The sequence below is a fragment of the Hyperolius riggenbachi genome, chromosome 10, assembly GCF_040937935.1.
Source record: "Hyperolius riggenbachi isolate aHypRig1 chromosome 10, aHypRig1.pri, whole genome shotgun sequence".
Lineage (NCBI taxonomy): Eukaryota > Metazoa > Chordata > Amphibia > Anura > Hyperoliidae > Hyperolius > Hyperolius riggenbachi.
In genome coordinates, this window is record NC_090655.1 from 47,686,038 (window position 1) to 47,713,820 (window position 27,783).

At 43.6% G+C, this 27,783-nt stretch overlaps 1 pseudogene; it reads right to left on the minus strand.

The window, feature by feature from the left end:
• Nucleotides 1-11,911: 11,911 nt before the first annotated feature.
• Nucleotides 11,912-26,015, minus strand: LOC137536666 (EEF1A lysine methyltransferase 1 pseudogene; annotated as a pseudogene).
• Nucleotides 26,016-27,783: the final 1,768 nt, after the last annotated feature.

The following is a 27,783-nucleotide window of genomic DNA, read 5'->3' on the forward strand; positions in this document are numbered from 1 at the left end:
CGACAAGTGTGCTTCCAGCCCCAGCTTCTTATTAGTCACTCTGTCCATCTCTGATGGAGCAGAACTGGCTCTGAAGACTCCTCCAGTATCACTATAGTACAAAGCACTTGCGGGAGAGGTGTACACACGGGAGGGGCTGTACACAAGAGCCTACTGCACACTGAATAGGGACTGTCTACAAATCTTTGTCTGCAAAACTTTGTATTATTCCTTATTAGTGGCTGAGCAGATACAGTCATTAGAACAATTGTGCAGAGAGCAGAAAGTTTATTCTACCTGTGCCCTTAGTTGTCAGTCTCTCAGGACAGGGAAAAGAAAATTCTCCCCCCACTGGGCCCCCTGTGATTTCTGGGACCCCCTGCAGCTGCATCCCTTGCAGGGTCTATTGTTACGCCCTGAAAGTAATAATGGCAAAATACTTCTAGCTTGTATAATTACAACATTGCTGTAATCTCCAATATCACGTTTTTGTCTCACCTTTTGGAATACCCACTGCTGTATAACCATAACCAGCTCCCGTTCATTACTATGTGGACAATATTGTATGCTCTAATGCTGGGAATACACCATACAATTTTCTGTTAGATTTACCTGCCAGATAGATACATTTCCAACATGTTGGAAATTTATCTATCTTACGATCTATCTGCCTAGCAATTAGGCATTGTTCTACTCAGCAGGAGATAACCAGAAGACAATGACCAGTCTCTACAGAAAATAATCTAATTACAGTAAATCTAAAAGGTCCGTACACACGCCGGACTTTAGGCAACGACGGGTCCGTCGTTGCCTCCCGCTGGGTGGGCGTGCCAGCGACAGTCCGGCGTGTGTACGCTCTGTCGTCAGACTGATACGGCTGTTTCTGAGCGATCCGCCCGGCGGATCGCTCAGAAACAGCCGTATCAGTCTGACGACAGAGCGTACACACACCGGACTGTCGCTGGCACGCCCACCCAGCGGGAGGCAACGACGGACCCGTCGTTGCCTAAAGTCCGGCGTGTGTACGGACCTTAACAGAAAGTTCTAACAGAAAATTGTATGATGTATTCGCAGCATAACACTAAATGTAATTGACAAGAGATTCTGTGTATAATCCTTGACTATTTCAATAAACGTTTTCCTGGTAAACAAAATAATAATAATGATAATAATAATAATGGCAAAACACTGTGCTTTACAACTGTGGTATATGGTATGCAGGGCTGGTTCCACCTACAATGGGGCAAAAGTAACCTGGAGACCTGCCTGAACTCAGACAAGGGGAGTGTGTGCCTGTCCCCACTGCCTCCATAATGCTGGAGGGGGGAGGAGGGAGTGCGTGTGGGAGGAGGCATTATTTAGTGGGTAACAGGGACCCTTGGGGGGCCCCCTATGGATGCTGGGGCCCTGGGGCAATTGCCTACTTTGCCCGTATGGTAGCGCTGGCCCTGATGGTATGGGTGGGTAGTGTACTGTAGCTAGATATCAATACTAGTGAATCCAGCTACCTTTAGGGAAATGATGGTGTTCTCAGAACATATATTTCCATGTTTTATTTTGACAGTATTGCATTATCTGGACTATGTTCTGTAAACTACATATGGCATGCAACCTTGAATAAACCTTGAATAAACCTTTTTTAAGCCTTGAACCATTCATCACATTCACATTCCTCATTACTTAAAGAGAAACCGTGACCAAGAATTGAACTTCATCCCAATCAGTAGTTGATACCCCCTTTCCCATGAGAAATCACAAACAGATCATCAGGGGGCTCTGTATGAACTCTGAGGACCCTGGTCCTGGCAGTTTCCTGTCTGTGAACCTTGTTGCATTGTGGGAAATAGCTGTTTACAGCTCTTTCCAACTGCCAAAAGAGCAAGCAGCAGCTACATCACCTGCCAGCAGTAAAATGTCACCATGTGATAAATGTCAGAATGTAAATCAAGGATTTAAAATATTTTACAATGGGCAAACACTGACTAAATCATTTATACATAATTATTGTTTTCTCTTTAAAGTGTACCTGAGATAACAGGAAAGAAAAAAATTATACATACCTGGGGCTACTTCCAGCCCCCTTCACAGTGGCGTACCTACTATAAGGCTGCAGGTGCTCACAGCACCAGGTGTAGCCATGGCTAGGGGTGCCACTGTGGTGCTCAGTCACTGTGTTCTTCCATCTGGGACCTTTTTGCATAGTTTGGGTAACATTTGGGAAAATAGCAGCAGGCAGTGAAAGGGACTGTACTACTTCCTGCACTAGATGTATCACCCCTCCCCCTTCCTGTCCCGTGGGCAATGTGTCTCCTCGCTCTCTATACATAGCCTACAGTGAGTGAATGTGCAGAGCAGCAGGGTGCGTAGAGAGAAAGATTGCTGTGCTGCAGCTGGGACATTAGCAGGGAGAGGTGGCAGGATGTGTTTAGTGCATCAGAAGTTGCCTGTAATTAGTAGCCATGTACACTGGCTGCTGTAATACCAGAGTGCCCTGGACTATTGATTATTCAGAGTAATGAATCAATAATGCATAATCTTATATACAAATGTGCATAGTTCTGCATCAACTCTGAATTATTTGCATCTCACTGACTACCCCTACTGGACAGGAGATGGGTGTCATACGCTACAGATCCACAAGGTATCAGCCTAATCACTCGAAGACACTAAAATAAATTTCCTATTTAAAGTTACATATCAAACTTTTTTTTTTTTACACATCAGTTTTTATTGTTTTCAAAACAAGGAAAAGTTACAGCCACAGAACATCACATAGATTTACAGCACATGGGTAACAGTATAGAAATGACACTTTATACAGCAATGTGTACTTTTTAGCAAATGTTGTACATATAAGCTAATTGTTGTATTTGTTTTCATGGATTTTAAATTTTACAATTTTTCCTGATAGTGGACCCGTAATATTTTCTGCCTACATATGCTAAGCTTGTGACTAGTTTCACACTATAAATTGGTGTTAGTGTTGCGGTGTGGGGCGCCCGCCGCACCGCATCGCCCTGCCGAAAACAGGCCTTCAAGGAACACCGCATTAGTACACGGTGTTCCCTGTCTGGCATTCGACCTAACAGGAAGTGATGCACGCTTGTGGTCACTTCCTGCCTTGGGTATGCAGAAGTGCATGGAAGCGCATTATAAAAAATGCTTCTGCGCATGCGCACCACGACCTCGTGATGCCAACTTCTTTAAAGAAGCCTGCATCGCCATAGACTAACGTGAATTCCGGCCAATGCAGATCGCTGCAGGAGCCGTGTGGTAACGTAGGTATACCCTGGTGTTAAATCGGGCTCTTCCGGCGCAACAACTGCAACATGGGAGGTATGAACTTTCCCATAGGGTTTCATGAGGGCTGCAGTAGCAATGCGGCAATTTGCCGCAACGCACCGCACCAGTGTGAAAGGGCCCTAAAGGGATTTAGTGAATAGTGAGCAGCAAGGTGGCGTAGTGGTTAGCGCTCTTGCCTTGCAGCTCTGGGTCCCCGGTTCGAATCCCAGCCAGGTCAACATCTGCAAGGAGTTTGTATGTTCTGCCCATCTCTGTGTGGGTTTCCTCCGGGTACTCCGGTTTCCTCCCACATCCCAAAAATATACAGATAGGTTAATTGGCTTCCCCCTAAAATTGGCCCTAGACTAGAACACATACACTTCACGATACATACACATAGGACATATGACTATGGTAGGGACTAGATTGTGAGCTCGTCTGAGGGACAGTTAGTGACAAGACAATATATAATATGTACAGCGCTGTGGAAGATGTCGGTGCTATATAAATAATAATAATAATACCCCAAAAAGGTTTGGAGAAACGGGGGAAGCAGGCATGTATGGGGAGCTGTCCTTATGACCACCGCAACCCCGATTCTCCTCTGTCCCCCTCCTTACATACCTAAATGCCCCCCTGTAGCCTCTTCCAGGTCACCGGAGTCAGACACCAGCACGCAGGCGCTATCCCGGCTGCCTGCGTCCCTCAGCAGGCAACTGCGGCCAGGAGCACTCTGCGTATGCTCACAATGTAACCATGGCGATGTTTGCAGAATTCCAAATCAGTTTAATCTTTGTTTTTATTCCAGAGGCACATTAGTGTAGAATACAAACATGAGAGACGTTCTGTATTTACGCACTTGCTGATGAAGTGGGCTTTTTTCCATGAAACACACTTCAAATTAAATCTGGAACTGTATACCGGTACGTTTAACCACTTTAGCCTTCAGTTGTTTTTCACTTTATGCATCCGAGCAATTTTGCGCCTCCCATTCATTTGCCAATAGCTTTATCACTAATTATCACAATTCATTGATCTATATCTTATTTTTTCTGCCACCAATTAGGCTTTCTTTGGGTGGTACATTGTGCTAAGAATAATTTTTTTCTAACAATTATATTTTATTGGAAGATGTGCAACAACCACATATATATACATGGTTAGGTATGTTCAACATATAATCAAGAGCATGACAATTTTGTGTACATACATATCTTCTGATAAGAACAGACTTCACACTTAAGGGACAAAGGTAATACAGAAGATGGTACTGAAAACAGAGACAAAGCGTCCCATAATAAACAGAATGATAAAAAGTACTATACTATAAATCTTAACTGTTCACAATTATATATTCACATAAGAGCTGGTGGTTGTTCAATTATGAAATATAGATGAGTGGAGATAAAAAGAATACACATCTGTGCACATTGTAATGAAAATAACACCTGCATAGTATATGTGTTGACCATAGAAGATGCAATCTTAGTTAGAAGCAACCTAATAGAGAATGTAAATTATCGGAAATTAAAGCTATTGATTAGGTCCATAATAAAGTTTGATATATTTCATGGTACCTGGGAGGGTGGGATAACAGTTGGGCCTAAACACAGATGTGCATTGGGGGGAGGCCTTGATTGCCTATCTATCATTAAGTCTCGATATTCCTGGCTATCTAAGAAGTCAAACCATTGGGCCCACATAATCACATATTTTTCAACCTCCTCTGTGGTGGAGTGGCGTAATTGTTCCATTTTTTCAATCTGTTCTATCTTTTGGAACCAAAGGGAGATCGATGGAGGGTCAGTAGATTTCCATTTGAGAGGTATACATGCCTTGGCTGCATTGAGCAAATGTTTGACAAGAGATTTTTTGTATGAACGCATGCTCTCTCTAGAAAGATGTAATAAGAATACTTCTGGTAGAAATTCTAATTTTTCACTAGCAATAGTAGCTATTAATGATTGGACTCTGGTCCAGAAGGGAACAATTGATTGGCAATCCAACCAAATGTGAAGAAGAGTACCCTTTGCACTATGGCTTCAATTCATCAAGCATTACCGCATTCGGTAATGCTGAAAACAGCTGACTTAACGAAGCACTTTAGAAAATGTTAATTCATCAAAGCTGTTACCGAATGAGAAGCTGAAATGACACAGCAATGAGATAAATTACCGACATGTGCTCAACAAATGTTAATTCATCAAGGTTCCCACATTCGCTAACACATTCGGTGTTTATCTCAAGCTCTCCCCTGTCTTTACAGGCTTCGAAAGCCTTCTGTGTGAATGTTTTCATGATTAGCAGGAGCAGGCAGCCAATAGAAACAGCCCCTTTTCTCCTGCAAGTGCCGCTGATAGGTCACACAGGCTTCTCCACACAAGCTTTCAGACCCCCCAAGCAGTGAGCAGAGAGAACGGGTCAAAATATATCCCCAGATTCCCTTCGGTGGTGTAACCCTTTCAGGCCCTGTTTGATAATGCAAAGATGCTGGTGGTGAAATCACCAAGCATGGCATTTGTAATGTCTCCAGGAAGTTCATCTACGTTGTGGCAAATAAATAAAATGTTAAGAAAGACTGATCGACAGATTCAGAGCAGCAGAGGCAGTATAAATAACAGTAACTATAACACCTTTACATCACAAAGGGATGTCTGGATGCCTTCTATTGTTATCAGCTTGTAACAACACACGGACATTCCAAGCTGCTCTGCACCACTCTGCAGTTATCGAACAGCCTTTGATGAATTGAAGCCTAGTAGTTCGGTAACTTAACGAACCTCTACCACACATGGGAAAATATTGATGAATTAGCACAGTAAAGTGTAAAATACCGAATGCGGTATTTTAAGGACTGGGGTTTTGTTATCGAACACCCTTTGATGAATTGAAGCCTTTGACACCTCCAGCACACATCAGAGACCTGAGGGAAGCACTGATGAAGAAAGGCGGGTGTTCTATACCAATGAGCTAGCAGTTTAAAGTTCATCTCTTGAGTCAGTACACTTACTGAACTTTTATATCCCATAATGCAAACTTTTTCCCAGTCATCTTCATCAAATGATTTTTTTAATCTGCGTTCCCACTCATCTTTAAATAAAAATATGGGCTGCTGAGATAAGTCCAGAAGGGATTTATATAGTTTAGAGACTAAGTTTCTCTGGGGAGTGTTCTGTAGAATCAAGGAGTCAAAGTCTGTAAGTTTATTTTGGGCTACCTTAATCAGGTCTTTTGCTGAGAGGAATGTTCTTAATTGGAAGTATTGCCAAAAAGGGATCTTATTTTCTGAGTCAGTTTCCAGAGTAGTTATGGGGATACAAGTCTGTCCATCAACTAGATCTTTTATAAGGAGATCCTTTCGTAGATTCAAGTGGGGCATAAAATCTGTCTGGTGTCCAGGAAGAAAATTATTGGTTGTTCTCAATGAAGTTAAAGGGCCAGGTATAGTCGAGACTTTTGTTTCTGAACAGCACTTTCGAAAGGTCAATAAGGTAGCATTAATTAATGGATGAAATTTAATGTATTGTAGGGCTGAGAATTTGTAATCTAGTGTAGGATTCCATGGGCACCACTTAATGTCTTGGCCAAAGAAATCTTTTTCTAGCCTCACCCAATCTTTATGCTGGGAATACACGGTTCGTTTTTGCCTTCGTTTAAACCTTCGTTTCGATTGTGCCTTTTGTCCTTTTCGATCCCGAAATAATCAGTCATACGGTTAATATCACCACCCACGGTTTCGGTTTTTTTTCCGATTCTGATGGTTTCGTTTTTCCAATGATCGAAGGCTGCAAAGAAACGAAACGAAAATCCCTTTTTACAGGGACGGACTAGCATAAACGAATATATAATCGATCTGAACAGCCATCAAGCCTACCAATGGCTCGATTAGATGGATAAAGAGAGATAATATCAAACATGTTCGATCACTAGTCGTTCGTTTTTGGGGTCTATTAATCGAAACTATAATGAGATTATGACTATTTTCACATACGTTTTCAACACTCGATTCGTTTACCGAACGAATCGAAGGTTTAAACGAAGGCAAAAACGAACCGTGTATTCCCAGCATTAGAGTCTTCATTACAATGCCAATCCACAATTCTGCTAATCATGGAGGCTTGGTAGTATCTCCAAATGTCAGGAAGTCCTGCTCCTCCTCTGTCTCTATGATAAGTTAGTTTATCTTTTCTAATTATAACAGGTTTCTGTCCCCAAATAAATTTAGTGAAAGCTTTCTGCAAGGTCACAAACCAGAGTTTAGGGAGAAAGAGTGGGATAGTAGAGAAGTAATACAATATGCGAGGTAATATCGTCATCTTTAGGCTAGCCATTCGTCCAAACCAGGACAATGGCTTACTCTGCCAGTTCTCCAATGTGTGCTGGACATGCCGAAGCAAAGGGTCAAAGTTACTTTCTTTTAATTTGTCTGTTCTAGAAGTGATCTGGATCCCCAGATATGTAAAACTTTTAATAATTTTTTTTCTAAATGCATTTTAACAGGGACCTTAAAGAGACTCCGTAACAAAAATTGCATCCTGTTTTTTATCATCCTACAAGTTCCAAAAGCTATTCTAATGTGTTCTGGCTTACTGCAGCACTTTCTACTATAACAGTCTCTGTAATAAATCAATGTATCTTTCCCCTGTCAGACTTGTCGGCCTGTGTCTGGAAGGCTGCCAAGTTCTTCAGTGTTGTGGTTCTGTGATGAATCTCCCCCCTCTCTGCACACTGCCTGTGTGTTATTTAGATTATGACAGATTCTCTCTTATCTTTTACAAGCTGGATAAATCGTCCTCTGAGCTGGCTGGGCTTTTACATACTGAAGAATTACAGACAAGGGCAAAGCTGTTTGCAGGAAGAAACAAGCAGCCTGAAACTTCAGTGCATGAGAACAGGGGGAAAGAAACACACAAATGATCTCTTGAGATACAAAAGGAAAGCTGTATACAGCCTGCTTGTGTATGGATGTATTTTCTATGTGTGGACATACTGTACATCAACCTACTTCCTGTTTTGGTGGCCATTTTGTTTGTTTATCAACAAACTTTTTAAAACTGTTTTTAACCACTTTTAATGCGGCGGGGAGCGGCGAAATTGTGACAGAGGGTAATAGGAGATGTCCCCTAACGCACTGGTATGTTTACTTTTGTGCGATTTTAACAATACAGATTCTCTTTAAGAAAAAAAATGGAGAAAAAAGCAGTATTTCTCAGTTTTTGGCCATTATAGCTTTAAAATAATACATGCTACCATAATTAAAACCCACACATTTTATTTGCTCATTTGTCCCGGGTTATTACACCATTCAAATGATGTCCCTATCACAATGTATGGTCCCAATATTTCATTTTGAAATAAAGGTGCATTTTTTTCAGTTTTGCATCCATCACTATTAACAAGCTTATAATTTAAAAAAATATTAGTAATACACCCTCTTGACATGCATATTAAAAAAAAAGTTCAGACCCTTAGGTAACTCTTTATGTTGTTGTTTTTTTTTAATTGTAATTTTTTTTTTTTTAGTTAAAAATTTTATTTGGGTATTTTTGGGGTGTGGGAGGTAAACAGTTAATTTTAAATGAAATTTATTATGTTTTGTGTGAAAAAAATGTATGTACATGTAGTTTTACTATTTGACCACAAGATGGCCACAGTCAATTTTTTTTAAATTCTATCCTGTAAGGGAGCACATAGTTCCATAGTTATTTGGGTTGAAAAAAAGACATAGGTCCATCGAGTTCAACCACAAAACAAAGTACAACACCAGCCTGCTCCCTCACATATCCCTGTTGATCCAGAGGAAGGTGAAAAACCCTTACAAGGCATGGTCCAATTAGCCCCACTCTCACTTACAGGAAGTATAAGGAGGACGGGAATTTTCATTCAGAAAGACCATGGCTTCTGATAAGAAGCTGTCAGTCTTTCTACCGGGGACTTAGATCAATGAACAGGAACTATGTTCTCATTAATTGCTCTCGGGGATAACGGGGGCGGCACGGGAGCGTGCAGTAGCGCAGCAGCAGCCTTTTGGACGGTACAGGCAGGATTAAACTCTATAAAGCAGGATTAAACTCTATATATGATGAATAAAAAAGAAACAATATTTGGCGTCCTCACAATAAATGTACTGTACCTGTGACACCTCTTGCTGTGTCTGGAGCTTGGCACCATGGTAAATACTTCTCATTTCTCGGTATTCATCCTGGGTGTACATCCATCTTGAGCTCACTGCTGCAGAAAAAATACAATTGCTCCAAAATCACTCCAGAAATTGCAATCAAGGGCATAACTAGAGGGGAGCAGTCCCTGCGACCGCAGGGGGGCCAATAGCTGTAAGGGGGCCCCGACTTCTACTTTACTCCCTCCGATAAAGGGGTCCATCCTGCAGATCAGGTGTTTTTGTGGCTACACTTGTTATGGGTGTGAAGATTACGATGTCCACTTTTGTTTTATGACCCTTGTGAGATGGGCCCCCAGGCTGTGAGAGTCACTACAGGTAGACAAGGGAAAAGGTGTGAGCATTGGGGGGGCCTTGTCAAAGTTTTTCTGGGGAGCCCCATGATTTATAGTTACGCCCCTGATTTTAATCGCTCCAGAAATAACAAACACTCCAAAATCGCAACTTGGAAAAAATACTCACCATTTCTCTGCTTCGGAAATAAAGGACTGCAGGTTCAAACAGATACATTCTACTGACTGTAATAGTTATTTATTGTGTGTGTGTGTGTGTGTGTGTGTGTGTGTGTGTGTGTGTGTGTGTGTGTGTGTGTGTGTGTGTGTGTGTGTGTGCGTGTGGGGGGGTATTTATACACATATTAATCAATGTATAATTCTTTTTTTTTTTATTATATTCAAAAAACAGAGTTCACTTCCACTTTATATACCGTACCTTATTTGGGGAGGTATGTTTGCCCCCACTTTTAACATTTTGGCCCATATGCAATTGCATTTCTCTTCTGAGTTTTCTCCTAGGAGATAATTCTTCATTTTCGATTAAAAATTACTTTTCAGCGCTTTGCAATTGAAAAAAGTACTGAATAGTTGGTGAAAATGTGCTATCAAAATAATTTTGAGGATTCACCTAGGAGAAAAGTCAGGAAAAAAAGTTATTTGCATGTTGGCCTTTATGTGAATAAGGTGCTTCTTAGACAAATAGACAAGACAAATAACATTTATATTGCGCTTTTCTCCTTGCGGACTCAAAGCGCCAGAGCAGAGCAGCAGCCACTAGGGCGCGCTCTATTGGCAGTAGCAGTGTAAGGGAGACTTGCCAAAGGTCTCCTACTGAATTAGTGCTGGCTTACTGAACAGGCAGAGCCGAGATTCGAACCCTGGTCCGCGCCCTCCGTGCCGATCCGCCGGGTGCCCCCACTCATTAGCCCCTCGGCCGGCTGCCGACCCCACGGCCCGGGTCGGGCTCTCCTGCCTTTCGGAACATTGCCGCTTCCTCTGGCCGCGGCTGCGCAGTCTGCCTGGCCGCTAGTGCTGCGCAGCTCTAGGGCTAACACCCCCCCCCCCCCCCCCCCCCGGATCCTTAAAAGATGAGGCAGGTAATTCACCTCTTTTGGCAATTTCGCCTCGTAAGTCCTTCAAGGGGCCAGAGACTGCTGTTACACAAGTGGTGCAATCACATGACTGGTCCTCCATAATGCACTACATCCTGTGCTGTGGCCTGATCTAAGCAGCCACTGTGGCAGGGCGGGCCAAGCGTTACAAAGGTTGAAGTGAAATGGAGTGCCATGTGATCAAGCAGACATGGTCTAGACTCTTAAAAATGTTATGCTTTTAAAGGAAAAAGTTGGAAACCCCTCATATCAGGAAGGAAGAAGTACTGCTATGCAATACATTCAGAACCATCTAGATACTTTATAAAAAAAAACTGTGCACTGTGGGTTCTGCATTTGACTACAACAGCTTCATTGCCACTTAAAGTGCACCCGAGAAGAAAGGGAGTAATTAAACATACCTGGGGCTTCCTCAAGTCCCCTCCAAGATTGTCCCTCCCTCGCCATCCTCCTCCGCCTCCTGAATCATCTGCAACTGGCTCAAGAAGAGTCCTCCAGTGGGCACAGGTGCAGTCCAGTCGCGCTCCCGTGGAACCCGTAGTAATGTGCAAGCAATCGAGGAGGATGGCGAATAAACCATAAGCCTGGAGGTGGCTAGAGGAAGCCCCAGGTATGTATAGTTACACCCCCCTCCCGGTCTCAAATATACTTTAATGCAGACCTTGAGCAAGAAAAAAAAAAAAACAGCTGAATAAAACCCATAGTGGGCTAGAGTACCTAATCTTCAGCCTTCAAATGCTGCTGGTTGTCTTCATGATCCCTTCTCTCCATGAGTGTGAATAAGCACCTCCTTTTGCTGTGCGCTCGTGGTTGAGAACTCACGCATGCACAGTTCTGAATCGCTTGTCACTGCTGGGGTACAAACCTGACCAGAGATTCCATGCGTGCTGCATGAGTCATAAGCTGCACAGAGCAGAAGCCCTTGTTACCCTCTCTGCACACTGGAACTTACAGAGGGCAAACAGTAAGTAAATATTTTTTAAAGTAGCATTGTAAAATCATAAGCAATTTTATTCATTATGTAATTTTCACTACAATTCCTCTTTAATGCTTGCCTTATGAAGAGAATGGGTGGGCGTGTGTCATGGTAACGTGGACAACAGGAAGTAGTTGGTTTTGCGTGTCCTGGTAGGCTAGGAATCCAGCCCTGTCTGGTAATTGGCATAACACCTAAACTCATTGGCCAGCGATCGAGTGTGCCGAGGGATAAATTTACACATCTTCAGCCCAAGTATCCGTGCCACCAAATCCTTCATCACAGCACCTGTGCACAGCAGGATCTTTCCCTTGGTCAGGTACCGGATGGTCTCCGTAGTCTTGCTCAGGCACTCTTCAGAAAGGTATGGAGGATCTGCTAATACTATATCAAAGCTGTGTGGCTGCAGAATATCTGGCAGATCCAGCGGATTATTGTAGTCATAGAAGATGAAGTCATCGCCATAAACTGAGAACCGCCGGTCATATTCCAGCAGACAGATGGACACGTCGCCTCCAGCCAGTCCTTTGAGTTTCTGGTAGATGCTAGGAGCACTGACACAAGCTATCCTTCCATTTTTCCCAGAGGCCTCTAGTGCTTCCTTGGCCAAGCACAATGCAGTTTCATTGTCATACCAGAACTGGCTTAGTTGCCAGTCTTCTTCAACAGCTTCTTCTTCTTACTAGTTTGTATTCTATCCAATCCCTGTAGGGCAGGGGTCTCAAACTCAATTTACCTTGGGGCCGCAGGAGGCAAAGTCAGGATGAGGCTAAGCCACGTAAGGGATTTCACAAAAAAAGTCAATCAGCAGTGAAACCCCCCTGCCGGCACGGGCCACAAAATATTGTATCGAGGGCCGCAAATGGCCCGGGGGCCACGAGTTTGAGACCCCTGCTGTAGGGGGATGCTTCAGTACCCTGTTATGGTGGCCTTTATCCTTGGGAGAGTGACCTGCACTAGGAATGACACAGAGAGCAGCCCTGAGATATACATTCCCCGGAGCCTATTTAGTGGTTGCTGGTTGTGGCAATCCAAACCACATGAGTAGTTTCTATTCTCTTATGTTTGAATTTTAATTCTCAGAAATATTTCATCACATTGGACTCCCCATTTTTTATTCTACATTTCATTGTAGTGTCCACACTTTAAAGAGACTCTGTAACATCAAAAAGATCCCCTGGGGGTACTCACCTCGGGTGGGGGAAGCCTCCGGATCCTAATGAGGCTTCCCACGCCGTCCTCTGTCCCACGGGGGTCTCGCTGCAGCCCTCCGAACAGCCGGCGACAGAGCCGACTGTCAGTTCAATATTTACCTTTGCTGGCTCCAGCGGGGGCGCTGTGGCTGCTCTCGGCTCCGAACTACACAAAAATACCCGATCTCAGTCGGGTCCGCTCTACTGCGCAGGCGCCGGAAACTTGCGCCTGCGCAGTAGAGCAGACCCGACGGCGATCGGGTATTTCCGTGTAGTTCGGAGCCGACAGCCGTCAGAGCGCCTGCGCAGGAGCCAGGAAGGTAATAGGTAAATATTGACGTCATATTGGAGGGCTGCAGCGAGACCCCTGAGGGACGGAGGACGGCGTGGGAAGCCTCATTAGGATCTGGAGGCTTCCCCCACCCGAGGTGAGTACCCCCCAGGGGATCTTTTGACGTTACAGATCCTCTTTAAGACATGCCCCTGCCACACCTCTTACCGCGCCCCCGCCACACTCCTAGATATGCGTACCCCTAAAATTCATAAGCAAAAGATGTAATTTTAGAATCTGAACCATAGTGATCCTGTCTATCATCACTGCTTTTTCTTCATATTAATTAACATTTAAAATTAAGAAATATATCGCAAAGACAGAGGTATTTGGTTCTCAAAGTTGGACTTCTCCTCCAAAAAAGTGGCAGTTGGGTGCTATGTATATTTTGAATCTCAGAGTCAGGCATTCAACAAGCCACAATCAGGTCAGCGTGCCAGGAGGCAGAGGGATTGGCCTCAATTCACTAAGATCATGCTGGAGATAATAAGGCAAGAGAAAACTTACCTCACACAGTAAGAGAGTTATCTTACCTCTTCATTCCTTAAGTTACCTCTTCTGTAGTTAATTTACCTCCTCTGTAGTTAATTTACCTCCTCTGTAGTTATTTTCACACGCAGTTAATTAAAAGCCTGTCTACAACTCTGGAGTTATTTTAAGGATTGGAGAGTTACCTTAAAGACAGGAGAGTTAACTTTAGGTTTGCCTGAGGTAAAAGGTTTCCTGAATAGGACATGCCTCATCACCATGGTAACAGCTCTAGAAACGTTATTAAAGACAGGAGATAAGCTTAGTGAATTGAGGCCAATGTCTTGTGTTTTTAAGGGGAGGATTTCCACTTTGGCTGCTTCTCTGAGATTCTGACTGCCTTGGCTTAACTGATGGCTTCTGTAGGAAAACTGTCTGATGGAAAAATGTTGCTTGCTGTTAAAACATGATTTATTGTTGCTAGGGGTTACCACACCGTCTTTCTTTGGCAACAGCAGCCCAAATGCACCTGCGACCGCATCATCTGGCGCCTACTATGCCTGCGTCTGAAGATGAAACTTAAAGTTTGAAAGCTTGCAAAGAAATCTTGTACAGTTAGGCATTACACACATCACCTAAACAACTTTTGTTGTTATGTCTTCAGAGAAAAATATATATTAGCAACAGTGTGACTTCCTTTGAAATTATTGTGCCAAAGTAAATATTTTAGTTTAGTTCACCTAAAATAAAGCAGTTAGAGTGCTAACACAGATGTTGTATCTGCATTTGCACTGAGGAGGAAAAAAGGGTTGTTGTTTTTTACAAAAAAAAAATAAAAAAATCATTCAGCAGGAGTTTCATCTCCAAGAAGGTGAGGGTGGGCACCCCAGGCAGGAGAAAGGGGGAGAGGTGTGGGCCAGGCGGCCAGGGAACAGGGAAAGCCAGCACACTTGTGTTGCAGTTCAGTAGGCAAACCTGCATCCGCATTGAGATTTGCAGTTGTTCTGTCGGATCGCATAGTCAGAACTTTTGTGCCTCTGCAGGCTTCCAGCCCTGATTCAACTAGACAGAACTACACAGACATGATTGTTTAGTTTCTACACATTTATCATCATGCTACTTAAACTATTATCATTAAAAGTAAATCAGTGGAGCATATATATGTTTTTTTTTTTTGCCCTGTATTTAATGTGATAAAGATTGTGATTGAAAAAAACAACAAAACGTTTTAGCATTCCAGCACATAACAAGCACACTAAATAAAATGACTCGGATTAACTTAACTTTCTTGTTACTTCTTTCATCCTGTTTTTGGTACTATTTTGCTAGCTGAATATTTAAAGGACAACCGAGGTGACATGTGACATGATGAGATAGACATGGGTATGTACAGTGCCAAGCACACAAATCACAAGGCTGTGTTCCTTTTTTTCTTTCTCTGCTTGAAAGTGTTAAACATCAGGGGATTGATTCACTAAACCGTGATAAGTCATATCACGGCCGTTTTCACGGGCATTTTTGCGTTTGCGTGCGATCGCGAATTATCGCGTGCAATTGCGAATTTCCGCACGAAAACAGCTGAGATATGACTTATCACGGTTTAGAGAATTAAGCCCCAGGTATGCAAGTGACAGCTTCTGTCCGGGTCGGGACCGGGTCGGACTGGGTCAGACTATAGCATAACCCTCACAAGTAATTACAGCCATAAAACACTTTCCTGTCAGTAAATGGCTTCTGAGAGCAGGAAAGAAATCAAAAGGGTCAAAAATTCATAGATTTGAGCTATAGCATACTTCAATGAAGGTGTCATTGAGCAGAGACAATGAAACAGTAAAAACTTTAAAACTACATTTAAATATAAAATAAAACAGTGGGATGTTTAAAACATTTTTAGGAGAAGGAGGATAGATACAATTGTTTTCCTAGTTTAGTTTTTTATTTATTTATTTTAACCTCAGATGTCCTTTAAAGGATACCCAATACACTGCCAGGGGGCGGGGGGGGGGGGGGGGTGTTGGTTGGATGAAGCCCCAGATAAGTAAATCTACCTCAGGTTTTCTTTAAAGAGAGCCTGAGGTGGGCTCATGAGATAAAAGAAAATAGGCTACCTGATCCGGATCCGGGGGGCTGAACGAGAGATTAGTTCTCTTTCCCCGCACACAGGGAGGTGGGGGAGCTGCACTTGGCTCGGCCAGGGAGAGAGAGCTGCCCAATGGCAGCTCTGGAAACCCTGCAGGAACGCCCCTGGCAGGCGTATTGAACAGGGAATCCCTCTCCAACATGCTTACCCTCAAGATAGTGCTTTTTGGATTGGTAGAACCGCACTCAGTAGGCCATACCCACTAAAGGGGGTCAGACGTGCAGGACCTTTCACCTGGGTACCATTAGGATCCACAGAATACAGGAAAAGATTATGGTCCACAGCAGTCTTCTCAAGTTATCAAAATCTTTATTGAATCAAAACAATAAAAGCATGATGGTAATGGATAGCAACAGTCTGCTGTTTCGGTCTCCTGCCCTTTTTTAAGCCACCCAGCATAAAAACAACGTTAAAACAACACTGCTTTATATACATAGTCTCAACCAATCACAGCGCTCACCGCTAGTGGTGGACCTGATGAGGAACTGCTCATTAAATGCATACATGGGTCACATGTTACATAAAGCCAACGCTATTGGTCGCCATACTACACGGCTGACATCACATATCGGAAAATCACATGATCACAACAAAGTTACTGATAGGTCGCTCATAGTTACATAAATTATTGATCATCCATAACAGTGTATAGGTTCCCCACATACCTAGAGATAAAACCTCTCATATATGATTCTAATGCAGCAACATCCATGATGCAGAGGCGGCTGATCGCACACGCAGCATCAGTCAAAGTGGCTGCATATAGTAAGAGAAGTGCCGGTGCCCCGCCCACTGCAGAAAGTCAGCACATACTGACTCTAACCAATAGTGTAAGGAGCGCACCGGACCACAGGCACACCCCCAAACACGTCACAGCCGTCGCTAGGGGACGTGTAAACAAAACATGGTGAAGCCTGAATAGGCACGCGCAGCCAGCCACTGCCGCAGTTAGGATGTATGAACGTCAGAGCGCTGCGATAGTAACAATAAAGAATTAAAGATAACTAACAAGGCAAAGTTAACTAAATAAAATTCACATTAAGTTTAAAAAAATACAAAAAATATATATACACAATAGACAATTTAGCTACCAATTGAAGCTGAGGTCATACTACCTTTTGAGACCAGAATTAATGGTGTCAAGTTCTCGTATCCATTTAGCTTCAGCCTTCAATAGCTTTCTATGCCTATCTCCACCTCTGACATCAAGGGGAACACCTTCTAACACCAAAACTCGCAGTAGACTATCATTATGCCTAAAAGAGGCGAAATGTTCAGAAACTGCCCGATCCTTATCTTTATTGCGAATCACAGATTTATGCGACAATATCCTTTTCCTCAACTCCTGAGTAGTTTTGCCCACGCCACAAACAATGGTCCACATGACAGCCCAGGGGCCCCAGGTCTCTCTCACTCACTGGGGCCCCCAAACCACCATGCGACACCTAGAGGGAAGTGCGGGCAAGCCCTGGACCTCTCACCTCCAGGGAACTCACCCCACCACCTCTAAACTGAATGCCAACTGCAACAAACACAATTGCTAACTTCCAGCTAGAGCAATATCCTGCCTCTATCTGGTCAGCAGACGCCAGTCAGCCAATCAGGTGCACTGTCATACACCCTTTGCCTGCTGTACTATACCTAGCAGGAATTACATAGATTAGCATTCAGGTGGGAGGCTTCGGTTGGACGCAATCGTGAATTGCGTCGTTTACAGGGATGCCCCGTGTAGGCACATCTCCCACACGGTCCCCTCCCTAACCACTCACCTGTCAACCGCATCCTAGAAGCTGCAAAAAATAAATTTAAAATCACAAACAATGGTCCACATGACAGCCCAGGGGCCCCAGGTCTCTCTCACTCACTGGGGCCCCCAAACCACCATGCGACACCTAGAGGGAAGTGCGGGCAAGCCCTGGACCTCTCACCTCCAGGGAACTCACCTCACCACCTCTAAACTGAATGCCAACTGCAACAAACACAATTGCTAACTTCCAGCTAGAGCAATATCCTGCCTCTATCTGGCCAGCAGACGCCAGTCAGCCAATCAGGTGCACTGTCATACACCCTTTGCCTGCTGTACCATACCTAGCAGGAATTACATAGATTAGCATTCAGGTGGGAGGCTTCGGTTGGACTACATTACAGCATGACTAGCACACTACATTACAGCATGACTAGCACACTGCCATATTAAGGTTCTACCTTAATATGGCAGTGTGCTAGTCATGCTGTAATGTAGTAACCTGTAAGCAATAGGTACTAAGAATACAGTATGTCTAAAGGGAGATTTTGATTTATCAAGGTTTTGGAGTTATTTAGTAACCACTGAGGTTTATGATCAATCCAGCGCAGATGATTATATAAATGAAAATCTTGAAGCAGACGACAGTGAGCTGTTGGAGGTTGCCAGTTGGAGGCAGTGGGGTGGCCATGTACCCCAGAAGCGATATCGGGCCGGTTCGGCCGCATCCTCTGGTGAGTTGCTCTACGAAGGGGGGGAGACCCCATGGTGTTTTGTGAAGTGGTATTAGGCCAGCATTTATCTGATGAACTGTTAATGAGCGCTGCTAGAACATTACAATATTGCTTTTGAAGATACACACATATCTCACTACAGCGATCCGCTCGTGGATTGAGCGTTAACAGTTACATTTGGACTTTGGTCACTAAATGTTTATGATAGCCACATAACATATTTTTGTATTGAGCGCTGCTTACTATTTTGTATATGGCTACCTATACTGGGGGGACTTATAGCTGGCTACCAATACTGAGTGCAACTAGACCTGGCTAACCTATTCTGCGGGTACCTATACCTGGCTCCACGGGGGGGGGGGGGGGGGCACACTTTTACGCCCTCGCCCTTGGTGTATTTTTGCCTAGAAACTGCCCTGAGACTATGTATATATAGCAGTGTTGTTTTAACGTTTTTATGCTGCATGGCTTCACTTCAGTGACCATTCGGCACATAGGGCAAGGAGAGGAAGGACAGATCTTAAAATCAGTCAGCAGGAAGTTTTGAAACAAAATGATAACATTTATTGGCTAACTTTAAAAACAAAACAAAACAAAAAACCAACAGTGAGCCTTTGGCTAATTAACCTTCTTTAGATGTTGTTCCTGCATCATTATACATTAGAGCATACCGCTCTATATACATTCAGCATCAGAAGGAGATGCATAGCCTGTTTTGAAAATATAAATAAAAGTAATACTGTTGTGTCCAGTTTAAAAATTTCACTGATGGCAAACACAGTACACTGCTCTACTAAAATGAGCCAGGAAAGAACAAACAATAGTAAAAGAACAAAGAACAAACATACATTTAACAGGTCTCAGGTCTCGGGTGTGGCTGGATAGTGTAATGGTTAAAGAGACTCTGAAGCGAGAATAAATCTCGCTTCAGAGCTCATACTTAGCAGGAGCATGTGTGCCCCTGCTAAACCGCCGCTATCGCGTCGCTAAACGGGGGTCCCTTCACCCCCAAACCCACCCCCGCAAGACTTGGTCGTAGCCTTGGTCGTAAATCTTCCCTTCCTGGAGGCAGGGCTAACGGCTGCAGCCCTGCCTTCAGTCGCGTCTATCAGCGGCGCATCGCCGCCTCTCCCCCGCCCCTCTCAGTGAAGGAAGACTGAGAGGGGCGGGGGAGAGGCGGAGATACACGCTGACAGACGCACGTGGGGCAGGGCTGAGGCGGTTAGCCCTGCCCCAATGCAGAAGCGCTCCCCCGCTTTACGGAGGGGATTTGGGGGTGAAGGGACCCTCGTTAAGCCGCGGGATAGCGGCGGTTTAGCAGGGGCACACATGCCCCTGCTATCTATGAGGTCTGAAGCGAGATTTATTCTCGCTTTAGACTCTCTTTAAGGGCTCTGCCTCTGACATGGGAGACCAGGGTTCAAATCTCAGCTCTGCCTGTTCAGTAAGCCAGCACCTATTCAGCAGGAGACCTTAGGCAAGTCTCCCTAACACTGCTACTGCCTATAGAGCACGTCCTAGTGGCTGCAGCTCTGGCGCTTTGAGTCTGCCAGGAGAAAAGCGCTATATAAGTGTTTGTCTTTGTCTTTTTTTTGTCTTTTAAAGGGGCAGTATGGTGAAATTTATGCTGTTCCCTTATCCCCAGCACCAGTTGTTTAACTCCCTCCCGACCGCTTAACACCGATCGGTGTCAAGTTCTGGGGGCAGAGCTTAGCGGGGATCACGCGCAGATGTGCGCGCATCCCCGCTGAGTGACAGAGCAGAGCTCCGACATCAGCCTGCGATCTGGTAGGCTGCTAGTCCGCGAGCTAGCCCGCGGCTGGTAGGCTGTTAGAAATTAAAAAATCTGTTTCCTTCATTTGTACAGCGCTGCGATCTAGCGCAACGCTGTACAGGGGACATCTTAGTGACAAAGCTGTCACCTCGAGTGGCTCCCAATGTGATCCCCTCTCATAGGCTGATGCCTATGGGAGAGGATCAGTGATTGGATCCTAGGGGGAGGGATCTAAATAAAAAGAAAATCATGAAATTTATTTAAAAAAAAAAATAAGACTAAAACTAATTTTAAAAAATAGTAATCGCAGCAGCAGTCAGATGCCACCAACAGAAAGCTCTGCTGGCGGGAAGAAAAGTAGGTAAAATATTAATTTGTGTGCTAAGTTGTATGGCCGTGTAGCACACTGTTAAAGCTGCAGTGTGCTGAATTGTAAAAAATCGCCTGGTCACTAGGGGGGTGTAAGCCGGTGGTCCTCAAGTGGTTAATATTGACAGCATCATTTTCTCCATAGACCATGTGTTAAAAAAATACCTCGTAACACCACTTCTGGGCTTGTACACAGCTGATCTGCATAATTACATCAGCTGGTTCTGGCGGTGACTGGCTGTTATCTGCTCTCTAATAACTGCTTTCAGCCTTCCGTGCCTCAGACAGAGCTGATTTATTACTTAGCTCACTTGCTGTGTTGTTGCAGACATCTGACAGACTCTAAATATTGTGAACCTGGCAGGAATAGAACCTACTTATACAGTATAGTTACTTTTCAGCTGTGAGAAGTCTGCAACAGAAAAATATTAAACAACTGATGCCGGGGATAAGGGAACAGCATAATTTTCGCGATAGTGCCCCTTTTAAGAGCACTAACAAGTTTTTTTGTGTGTTTTAAATAGCTAATTGGCTGACCAGTAATACATTATCTGAAGCAGTGAGGGGGAGAGGAAAATGAAACTGAGAGCTGATAAATGCCGTCCATTAATGTGAATGTGTGCATTAAAAATTAACTGGACTCAAGAGGTCTGTTACTAAACCCCTGACACTTCTCACAGCAGCTTGAATGTTCCCACTCATCATACAGAGGACGGGATCCTCAGGTGAAAGCAGATGCTGACTATCGTCACACACACCAGGAAGTAAGAGAGATGCAGGGATCTCTGGAATTTATGCAGAACAGAGCAAAGCAGGAGAGATAATGATGTGACCAAGAAGTGCCAGCACTAGAGGGAAGGAGTAGGAGAGACGTAGCTGCTCGCACCGGTTCCATGGATCAGGTGAGTGATAGCGGCTGCCGCCACTACTTGGGTTCACAGGGCAGGAATGGAGCAGGACACCAGACATACAGAAGACCACACCGAGGACATGAAGGGGCCAGCAGCTGATCACCATGGGCTTCCAGGTTGAGGTGAGTGATAGCCGTTGCCACTGATTACATTCATACAGGGACAGTGCATAAGGATGCCAGGAAGTGCAGGGAGTCCCTGACATTGCGTCAGGTCGATGGTTTGTATCAGTGGGCGGTCGTATGTCAGGGACTTCCTGTATTCGGACTATAAGACGCAGGGACATTTTCTTCCCTTTTTTTATTAAATACAGTATTTAGCAGTCCACTGAAGTTTTACCTAGCAAATAAACGCATCAGTTCAATCAAGGTAGGGCAGACAATCGGTGATGAGTAGTGTCGGTATGCAGACCTGAGTGTGGACAGACCTACATAACAGGCTGAGCTCCACAGTCAAGATTACTTCCATAGAGAAGCCTTTTTTCAAAGCCAATCTACATAATGTGAGATACTCATCAAAGGAAACCAGATTCCACATCATAGCCAATCAGATATGTGGCCATAAAAAGTGTGTGTGTGCGTGCGCGTGTGTGTGTTAACGAGTAGGAATGAATTGTAGTTAAAATCACCTCAACTTTCTATCAGCTACCAAAAGGATTCTCTGGAGCAAATGCAAACTTGCTTAAAGGATACCAGAGCCGAATAAAGCTAGAGAAACAGGGGAGCAGGCATATACTGTCACCTGTCCTGATGCCTACCGATCCCCCCGTTCTCTTCTTTGCCCCCCGTATCTTACCTAAAAGGCCCCTGGGATGCTCTTCGGGGGGCTTTTAGGTAAGTCGGGTTTTACTATGCAGGCGCTGGCCGGACTGCACACATCCTACAGCCTGTCTCCGTGGCCGAGATTGCTCTGCACATGACGTCATGATTACATCATGCGCATACGCAGTGCGCTCCCGACCATGGGCACGCACTGTGCAGTTTGCTGTCTGTGAACCTTGTTGCATTGTGGGAAATAATGGCTTTTTCCAACTGCCAAGCAAGCAATATCTCCCTCTGTGCATAGAAGTCTCAGTAACAAACATTCCGTACATATCATCCGGCAGAACTAAATAGGTCACCACCAGTGATACATTTTACAATGTAAATCAGGGAGAGGAAAGATGTTACATTGGGCAAACACTGACTAAATAATCTATAAAATAATATTGTAAAAAAATAAGCAAGTGTATTCTTTATGTTATTTTCACTACAGTTCCTTTTTAGCCTCCCCTTTTGATTGATTTTAGTGTACTGTGTTCTTTAATAAAGTGAATTGCTTCATTATCTGAGCTTTTTTGATTACTTTTCCATGAATGTCTTTTTTTGTGAAGTATTTTAAGGATTAAATATATTATTGTTTATATGTGTGTAAGGGTGTTTGTGCAGTGGGGATGGTTAGGGTTAGGCACCACCAGGGGGATGGTTAGAGTTAGGCACCACCAGGGGGGTCTTAGGGTTAGGCACCACCAGGGGGGTAGTTAGGGTTTGGCACCACCAGGGGGGTTTTAGGGTTAGGCACCACCAGGGGTGTGGTTAGGGTTAGGCACCACCAGTGGGTCTAGGGGTTAGGGATAGGTACAGAGAGGGTTCTGTGTGAGAGTAGGGTTAGGTATAGTTACAGTACAATATTTGTAATATATACAATTTATTAAATTATGTATATTTACACAAAGGGAGGGGGGGGGACTAGGGGTTAGGGATAGGGAGAGATCTGTGTGAGCCTACAGTTAGGTATAATTGCAGTAAAATACCTGCAAAATCTACCATTGCATTACTATGCTTAATACAAGTGTAAATATCGTTTTTTGTTATAGAAGCTATTTGACGTTTCATTTCCGAATTCGCTTATTGTTATAGACGTTATTTTGCCGTTTCATTCCCATTTATTCAACCTATTTTGCACTAGATTCTTGTTTATAAGCTATAAATGAAAAATATTGTTTTACATTACAACTTATCATTTTGGCTATATCCTGCACCCTTTTTTCCAGGGGCCCTTTTTTGATGCACCATTTTTTTTTTTATGAGACTTGTTAACCATGATCTATATTATATAGATTACAAGGCTCTTTTTCTGGTTCATAACTATACAATATCCTGATGTATGTGGTATGGTGCTACAGCCAACTTCATCAGAGGGCTCAAAACACATTAGACATATAAAGTGCAAGTGCAGCTCTACAAAGATTAGAGAAAAAGTAACAACAACAGAGAAAGAAAAAAGGGGAGGGCGCAAGGACGATACAGGTGTGGGAATCAAAGAAAGGGTGGAGAGAGGACAGGAGAAGAAATGGGAAAAGAGAGAAAAGAGAGAGTGGTGGAGGGGAAAGAAAAAGTAATAATGAAAAAAAAAACTGAGAAAAAGAAAAAAAGAGGCGACCAAAGAATATGGAAAGAAGAAAAAAGACGGAGGGGAGGAAAAATGGGAGAGTAAAACGTTGTCAAAGAGTTGCAGGAGTGAGGGAAGAAAAGAAAGGGGAGGAAACCATACACATGAAGGGAGAAAAAGTGCATGTGTGGGAAACATAGAAAGTGGAAAAGTGGGGGTGGGGAAAAGGGTGGGGCTAATTTGTTGTTAATTAAACTGTGATGAAGCAAATCTCTTAGAATAGCTTGATGATCAGGGCCGCCGCTACCATAGAGGCAAAAGAGGCAATTGCCCCAGGGCCCCAGGGCCTGTAGGGGCCCCCAGTGGCTACAAGAGGAAAAAAACTTTTTCAAAAAGACCTTATAGTTTTTGAGAAAATCAATTTTAAAGTTTCAAAGGAAAAAAAAATACACATTTAAAACCTGCCGAATTTAATGGTTAATAGCAAATCCACCTTAAATGCTAGAAACCCTTGTCGCGGGGTACTGGGCGCCAGTCTTCCGGCAGAGTCCACGGCGAGGACGGTCAGCGGGGAGTGGGCGGGGTTCCGCTCTCCATTGTGAGCACCGGTAAAGGGGTGGGTTGTAAGCAGAGGGGTTCTGCGCAGCCTCGCAGGTCGGATTTCCGAGTTGGTGTAGGGCGGAAGTGGTCAGGCGGCAGTCTTTGGTTAGGGAGTTAGGCAGGAAATGATGTCGCCAAGCTGAAGGACTATAAATCTCTTCCTGTTTGAGTAAGTCGGGTGCTGATTCTGCCGGAGGAGCAGGCGTCCTGGGAGTCTCGCCGGACAAACATATATATATATATATATATATATATATATATATATATATACATATATATATATATATATATATATATATATAAAATTTCGGGGGCCATTGGCTGGTAAGTTATATGTTTTTTTGCTTTATGCTGGTTCTCTACTAGAATAGTAGTTTGGGAAAGTTATGTAGGATATAGAGTAATTTATACATTTCTGTTTGTTTCAGCCGCTATTATGGGAAAAAGTAAAGAGCATGACGATTCAAAGTCAAAATCAAATAGGTAAGGCTTAGGTGAGTATAGTATAAACATTAATGTAAAAGAGTGGAAGAGGAGATTCTTAAAGTGGTATTCCCTCTTCGCGGGTCTAAGGAAGATGTGTCACAGCATCAACAACAGAGTCAGCATCAGGAATCATTATCAACCACAGATAGCAGACCACCTGTTAAAGAGTCAAAGGACAAGGATAATAAGCAAAGGGAGAGATCGCGTTCAAGATCAAGATCTGAGGACAGAATACCTTTAAGGCAGTCATCATTAAATAGACATTCTGAGTCAGAGAGACCCTCAGAGAGAAGGTCCTATTCTAAAGAAGATTCAGCTCAGGCGTCTACCTCACATGCTGCGGTGGACACAGAGAAAGATTGTTGGATCTGTGGAAGAAAAGCATTGTATAATAAAAAAAGTGTGTGAGTTATGTCATATAGACATTGCAAGAGAAGATAAGGAGGTTTCATCTTTAATTAGACAAGTGGTTAAAGACACAGTCTCACAACTAAAAAGACGTTCTCCGTCTCCTAGTCCGTCTTCATGATCATCTCCAGATAGACAAAGTGGGTCAGAATATGAAGATTCGGAAGAAGATGAAGGCTTTGATTTCAAGTAAGAAAGAGATCGCCTTTCCTCTGATGGAAGAAATTAAAGAGGTGATTTTACAGGAGTGGGAGAAAACAGTCAAAAAACCGTCCTTAAAAAAATCGATATCAGAAGCTTTACCCTCTAGAAGATGAACATTTATATCTATTTGAAAATTCTCCTACTGTGTGGATGCCTCGTTAGTGAGGGTGATAAGAAATGTAACCTTACCAATGGAGGATGCAGCGGTCTTTAAAGACGTGATAGACAGACAAATAGATACTGATTTGAGAAGATCATACTTCTCTTCGGGTGAAGCTTCTAGAGTAGCAGTAACGCTAACATCAGTGGCAAAGGCCATAAGAGTCTGGATTTCTGACATCCAAGGGGCAGTTCGTAATGGGAAAAGTAGAGAAGATATTATCACATACTTAGAGGATCTAAAAGTCTCTTCAGATTTTGTAGGTACTGCCAGTGTGGACATAGTCAGATCTTCAAGCAGATCAATGTTATATTCAATCATGTCGAAGAGGTCGCTTTGGTAAAAACCCTGGTCAGCTGACCCTAATTCAAAACAAACTTGGTCAAGAATTCCTTATGATGGCAGGAAATTATTTGGAGAAAAAATGGACAATGCAATTTCTAGGGTCACCGGTGGTAAATCGGGGTTTTTGCCACAGGATCGAAGGTATAGGAGACAAAAGTTTATCCCTTTTAAAAAACAGACACAGTCTAAGTTTGTAGATTTGAAGTCCTATAAACCAGGGAGAGAATATAGTAGACCTTGGAAGAACCAGTCATCGTTTACTAAAGCTTACAGGAACAATTCATCCACAAACACATCAGATAACATGAAGTCTTTTTGAGTTGAGGCCCGTCCACTCGTTCCCAGTAGGTGCCAGGTTGTACCACTTCAGGGAGCGATGGGCGGGATCAATAACCAACAAATGGGTTTTGTCGACAGTGGTTTCAGGTCATCAATGGCTATTCAAGAAGGGTCCTCCTTTGGACAAGTAAGTAAAGACGAAGATCCCAAGGGACAGTCACAAGTTATCAACACTGAAAGAGTACGTTTCAAAACTTCAAAGTCAAAATGCAGTAAGACAAGTTCCGCATTCAGAGGAAAGGAAGGGGTTCTATTCACCAATATTTTTGATAAAAAAAGAAAACGGGAGACCTCATGCCTGTACTAGACTAAAAAGAAATTAAACAGAAACATCTTCTTGCCAAGATTCAAAATGGAAAGTCTGCATTCAATCACTCTCGCCATCCAACCGGGAGACTGGATGTGCTCAGTCGACTTAAGAAACGCCTATTTCCACATTCCTATCCATCCAGACTTTCAAAAGTGTTTGCGTTTTTTAATAGGAAGATTACATCTCCAGTTCACTTGTTTGCCGTTTGGCCTATCCACTTCACCCAGAACGTTTTCAAAGATTCTGTTGGCGTTGGTAGCTCTTATAAGGCTGCAAGGAGTCAGAAACTTGCATTATCTGGACGACATCCTCATTCTAGCATCGTCAAGAACAGTTCTAGTACAACATCAAAGGTTAGTCATCAACATGTTAGAGAAGTTCGGATGGCTCATAAATTATCAAAAAAGTCAGCTAGTCCCCATCCAGAGGATGTTTTTTTAGGAGCTTTGTTCAACACAATAGAGCAGACGATTTCTCTGCCTCCAGAGAAGGTGTTATCCCTCCAGTCGAAGTTGAAAGTTATATCAAACAAGACGTTCCTCTCAGCAAGGACTTGTATGCAGGTTCTGGGCCTGATGTCCTCTGCCATACCCATGGTGAAATGGGCAGATTGGCATCTGCGACCATTTCAACAGAACTTCCTAAGAGCATGGAGAAACATGTCATTGTCACAGACAATTCAGATTCCACAGGAGATAGTTCACTCTCTTCAGTGGTGGATGGAAGAATCCAATCTATCCAACTGTCACTCCATCACAATGCCAGTTTGGGAAGTGATGCGAGCCTGCTGCGATGGGGAGCAGTGTACGGCAACAGGATAGCTCAGGGTCAATGGCAGTTTCCAACAGATCATCTAGTATCCACTGTCTTAGAGCTCAGAGCTGCCCTCCAAGCTTTAAGACATTTTCTTCCTCTACTCAGAGGAAAATCAGTATTGATCCGAATGGACAATGTGTCGGCGGTGGCATATATAAAGAAGCAGGGCGGAACGGTCAGCAGACTAGCCCCAATCATGCATCTGGCAGAGAATTTCCTCTTGAACATATCAGCCTTATATCTTCCAGGAGTTCAGAATCTTCAGGCGGATTTTCTGTC